This window comes from Mytilus trossulus, chromosome 8 (genome assembly GCF_036588685.1).
Source record: "Mytilus trossulus isolate FHL-02 chromosome 8, PNRI_Mtr1.1.1.hap1, whole genome shotgun sequence".
NCBI lineage: Eukaryota > Metazoa > Mollusca > Bivalvia > Mytilida > Mytilidae > Mytilus > Mytilus trossulus.
Genome location: NC_086380.1, coordinates 54,298,185 through 54,304,207, shown reverse-complemented (window position 1 = coordinate 54,304,207; position 6,023 = coordinate 54,298,185). Strand labels below are relative to the sequence as shown.

Genomic DNA, 6,023 nt, shown 5'->3' with positions numbered 1-6,023 from the left:
ATATACATGAAACACGATAACTATTATGAAAACAATATTCTTCGTCATATTTTGAAGAGCAAATGTATGGCTTATAAATCTCATCTCCAAAAAAATGTATTTTCACGGAATATTTGATATGTATAATTGATAACGATGACGTAGAAAAGATTCAATTAAAAATATATTAATATTGTTCCGATTTCAAAATTCCGATTTCAAAACATAATATTCCGATGGTTTAATTTTCAATTAAATATTTGTTATCCTTTTAATTTTGACAAAGAAGATACATATAATGTTGGATTTTGTTCATTTAGTTATTATTTGTGAACACTCTAGGTTATATCCGCTATTACATGAGCAAATATCAAAATGACTAGTCATATATTGTTTAGCGCAAAAAAGCTTTTAACATTTAAAACTGCATAATAATTAACAATATGATAATACAATTTGAAATAATTTTTAAAACAATTTCCAAGCGTCGAGACAAATACTAGTGAAAGTATTGATTGTATCGACTTATACTTTTGTTTCAATTCGATATTAAAATGCACAGAATTTTCAAATTCTGAGATTTTTATTGAACAAAATCAATTATAAAACATTAATTTCGTGATTAAACACCAAAATAAACAGAAACTAATAAACTGGCACAAACTATATAGATCTAAAATGTTTTGACGTGTTTGATATACAGTAACATGTTTTAGTAACGTATGCGTCGATTAAATACGGGTTATTCAGTTTCATTTGCATTTGAAAAACAAATGATTGTCATACTGTTATAAACTCGTACTGTAGCAAACCCTGTAATTTTTGGAAATTTTAAAATCTTACTTTTTGCATTTGTGATACATGTAACTAGTTTAAGATTAGTGAACACATTTTCTACAATTGTGATTTTGAGATGATATTTTATTTCTATTTTGTCCACTGTTTATTTTTTAGCACAGATAAATCAGTCATAATAAAAGCTTTATACAATTTTATCGAAATTGATTTCTTAATAATTTTCATTCCTATTATCATCTCAATCATTCACGAGCCTGTTTGGTATCAACATTAGTTAAGAAAGTTAAATTACAAAAAAAAATACTGAACCCCGATGAAAGTTCAAAACGGAGAGTCCCTAAGTAAATGACAAAATCAAAAGTTTAAACACGCGCAGTGACATTAAGGTGATTTTCCCGCAAAACCGAATAAAAAAATAGTGCAGGAGTTATTTCCCCTATGTGGATCAACATGTTTAATGGCGGGCGACTTTTGACGTTGCAGACACAGTTATAAATGTAGCAATAGGTAAGTTTCGAGTATCGCATAAATGATGAAATATATCACATATGGTGTCTTTTTTCATATTATATTGTATTTTCACATCAAATAATAGAAATAATTTGAATGAAAGCTGTATTTATCAAAAGAAAGATCGCAAGCGGAGTTTAAGCTCCGCCCACTGTTTACCTTATTTGGAAAATCTATGTAGCCGAGAAGCTTGCAGTTTGCAAGTCTGTTAATTGAAGATAATTGAAGCAGCCTGACACTTGTTAGTTGATATTTAAACGACCTGGTTGAAGAAACTAATGAGAAAAAATGGAAAATTTATTCAATATGATCCAATGTCTGGGCAAAATGGTGTAATGTATCGCTTTCAGGTATATAATCTCGAGATATCATACTAAAAATATGGCATGGCTTATGCTAGTCCAAATAATTATGACGTCTTGAAAGGCTATTATAATTTTTTTCTTTGACGCCTTACTTAGACGTAAGGCGTCGAAGTAAGGCGTCAAAGAAAAAAAATATTATAGCCTTTCGAGACGTCATAATTATTTGGACTAAGCTTATGCATCATGTGCATAGGACAGAAATATAAACCACGTGTTGCAATATTTAATTTCAACCATGGCCAGTATCCATCCTTTTTATACGAAAGACACAGAAATACAGGGGTCCTTCTTCATAGGGGTCCACACAAATTATGAAGTTTTTTACCCCACTTTTTTTTGGGTTTTCGACCCCTAAAAAACGTATTGATCCCACAAACCTAGGACCACCCCATGTTTCATGACTTGACCCCAACCTGTTCATCTTGTGTCAGATAATTTAGGAAAATGACGAATAGCATAAAAAAACTAGTCCAAATAATTATGACGTCTTGAAAGGCTATTATATTTTTTTTCTTTGACGCCTTACGTCGATGTAAGGCGCCAAAGAAAAAAAAAATATAATAGCCTTTCAAGACGTCATAATTATTTGGACTAAAAAAAACTTGTGCCTGTGCCTCTTATCACCTTTTTAACTGTTTAATGATAATATGCATAAACTGTATTATAAAGGGCAAATACATGTATAATTTGCTTCCAATTAATAATTATTAGGACTAATCTTGCCATTGATTCTGTAATTATATAATTTGCCGGGGCTTATTATTCCTCATCAAAACTACTCCAAATAATTATGACGTGTTGAAAAGCTGTTATAAAAAAAGTAAGGCGTCGAGGAAAAAAAAAGCTTTTCAAGATTAAAGTAAGGCGCGTCAAAGTAAAGAAAAATAAAATAGCTTTTCAAGGCGTCGTAATTATTTGGACAACATCTAAACCACCTTTAAATTTCAATTCATCATCCCTAACAAACATTTTTTTTTGTTCGTCTGTTATTGGTAATAGTCCATATAATTAAGACGTCTGGCAAGACTATTTTTATTTTTATCTGAGACACCAGTAGGAAGGCGTCCAAGAAAAACATTTAAATAGCCTTGCCAGACGTCATAATTATTTGGACTATGTCTTATTAAGCAGTCCATGTACATATTTAATTGTAACCTCCAAAAGTTCCAGAGTTAGCTTTATCATTTTTTGAAGCAAAGCTCAAAGCTAAAATAAAATAGTATTTTTATTTTATTTTTTGGCATGATTTAGAGTCAGGGGTTTTATCTTGTCATGGGCCGAGTTTACCTGTATTTTTAAAGATTGTATTATTTCCCTTTTTTATTGGTTGGAAAAAATGATGGCAAAGTATTTATTTCATCACGCAAGATGTGAAATTTTCTTAAAAGAGCTGCCATATTAACGATTGTGAACATTAGGATGTATCAAGCAATTGACTTATATTATTGGCAACACTACAAAAATGTAAATGTACTTTTGACTCGAGTTCAGTTTACTTTTCACTTTACAACGGAAATAAAATGACTATTTAAAGGGTCAGTGCTCAAAAAAAGGGTAGGTCAGGTAACCATAAACAGACTTATATACATGATATATATAAATGTATATATTGGCCTAAGAAAAGACCAAAAGAAGCAATGATCTGAGGCTAATTAATATATAATTTGCTCATCATGACTGCCTACTTTGACATATTATTTTTATATTATATATATATATGTCTTTTGGAAAATGTTGTTTGTGCTGTTTTTATACCCTTCTACAAAACAAATTGTTTTACATGCACACGTATAAAAATTGCGGTTTTTATCCAACGCAATCATAGGTTTAAACGTAGTTTTCAATTTAGACTCGTGTATATATATATATTTACAGATAATAATTATTGTCAGTTATAAATTGAATAGTCACTGCATACACTTTCCCTCTAAAACACATGTTTGACATCAAATATCTAAACTCTGTCCCTGTTCAATGTTGGTTGGAATTAAATCCATCACGTGCACTCAAAGCTATATATCCCCAGTAAACAGAATCGAACTATAATCTATTTCTTGTCTCTAGTCAGACTGACTATATATTAAAGTTATGTTCTCAGGAAAAATACAAGGATTTCTTAAATTTGCTTTCAGGGTTTATATATGAGTTAGCAATACCATGCATGTAATGCTATTTCATCTTCATCACTCAACAACTTCCTGTGTACCTTAAAATTGTTAAAGTTTATGGGGGTATCATAAGTTATCAGTAGCTCACAGATTCACTTGTTTGTTTCTGATTATTTTTTTTAATTTTTTGTTTGGGGAGGGCATGGGAGCTGCCAGGCTATTTTGAGTAGTGCTCTCAGCACTTCTAGTTAATCATAAATTAGCAACATCCGTATCATGACATTAGTTCATTTAATTTGCATTATAAACAAACTTGTGTGGCAAAAGTAATTTCTTTATATTAAAAAAGATTATGATTCATTATCATGATCATACATGTTACATTTGCTATGGACGCATGAAATTATTAAACGTGTTGTTATCAATTTTTCAAAAGTATATTATATTACAATTTTTTTTTTAGCTTGCCTGAGAATTACAGGACTGAAGTAACAGTATGGCATTCAAGCTTTGATGAAATATAAAGTAATGGTTTGAATTTGGGATCTTTATTATAGACAGGTAAATTGTTTATCCTGCAATTATCTAACTGTTGTACAATGAGACAGAAACAGAAATTAAAAACCATAGGTCACCATTTAGGCATAATAGCCTTCAACAATGAGAAAACACAGAAAAGGCCCAAAATCATAAATGTTTATTAACAAGGAGAAAACTATTGGCCTAATTTATGTGGGGAAAATGAATGAACAAACAAACAACAAATGTTTAATTACAGACACAGTCATACATATATGTACAGGATGTGTGTGGGGGTGGGGGTGGGGGGGGGGGGGGGTTTAAGTTGATTACATGTATATTAGCAAGTCAGGCTTTTCTTCAAGATTTTATGATACATGTACATGTATGTGCAAATAAATTTCTGTTTTATTACATCGTGAGAAGATTGTATGATGTATGTAAATATTTTCTGAAATAGCAATTATTGATATCACAATTTTCCATTCTTCATGAATTGCAATACAATAGTTTATGTAGCCAATATAAATGATCATGATAATTTCTTAATTGAAAATGAAGCTTCTGTACCAGCAATAGTATTTATTTACACAGACATGACAGATACACCTAGGCCTATAATAATATACTGAACTTGCTAGCTCAAATTTCTTGTGATCATGTTGATATTGAAGTATTCCTGTCATTGTTCACATTTGGAAAAGGAGATATAAAATAATGAAGTTAAACATTATACATAAATTTAAATATTTATAACATAGTGCACCTTTTTAAAATGCATGTTGAAAATTTATATTTTGTTCAAATGTTGAATGAAGACATTAATACTACAGGTAAAAAAGGATGGAAATTATTTCGTTAGAATTTTAATCGTACCTTTTTGAAGAAGTATGTTTGCACTAACTTTGAATTACTTTTTCATTTTAAAAATTTCAGTTGATAAACATGTATACATTGTACATGTATTATATTTGGGTCTTTTTTTTATTTCAGGGATGAAGACCTTAATAGACCTGCAGTCAGCTGACACCAGTTAAAAGTTGCTTATAACTCATCATGGCCATTACCATGATTATGGAAGATGTGATAAAAATGTGTTTAGAAAGCTACCAAATATGTTTGTGAAAAAAAGACAGCTATTCTACATAATGTACCATTCTAAGCAGAAGCATTGACAGTTTCAAGACCAAATGAATTGGAATTTAGTGTTTTGATGCTGAAAAACCGAGGAATATTAATTGGACAATTTAACTTCTTTTTCATCATTATTGAAGTTGATGTTGTTATCTCAGTTAAAATGATGTCCAAATATACATAATGGCAGTTCAGAGATTTGTGAATATTCTTAGAATAGGAGCTGCAAAAAGGATTTCAGTTAAAAAATTGTGTGTTCATGGATGAAAAAAAAATGGAATTTGTTGTCTCTTTCATGAAATCTTTTTAAAAATTCTGCAATATCTAACCAAGATGAGTGAGAGATCTACACTAGACATGCCATTCAGTTGAATTGTACATTTGTAATCATGGTAAAGAGGAATATTGAAATATAAATTTATAAGTCTTATATGAGTGTTTTGTTATTTTTATGGCGATTACAGGCGATTCAATATAAATATTAACCATACCAGTATTAAGACTTACAGATATGTACATTTGTACAATGTATGCATGCAATTCACTGATGCACCACTAATGGAGTTACATGTACATGTAATAATAAAAGTAAGAATATGACATATGATTG

General features: G+C 30.1%; 1 long non-coding RNA gene across 2 annotated transcripts; it reads left to right on the top strand.

The window, feature by feature from the left end:
* The first annotated feature begins 1,154 nt into the window (after positions 1–1,154).
* On the top strand, positions 1,155–5,648 carry LOC134681163 (uncharacterized). Of its 2 annotated transcripts, none has more exons than XR_010100573.1 (3): positions 1,155–1,284; positions 4,224–4,321; positions 5,273–5,648. It is a non-coding gene; the product is annotated as an uncharacterized LOC134681163 (long non-coding RNA). The 2 variants fall into 2 exon arrangements; XR_010100572.1 differs by lacking the exon at positions 1,155–1,284 and adding an exon at positions 1,311–1,637.
* The last annotated feature ends 375 nt before the right edge of the window (positions 5,649–6,023 follow it).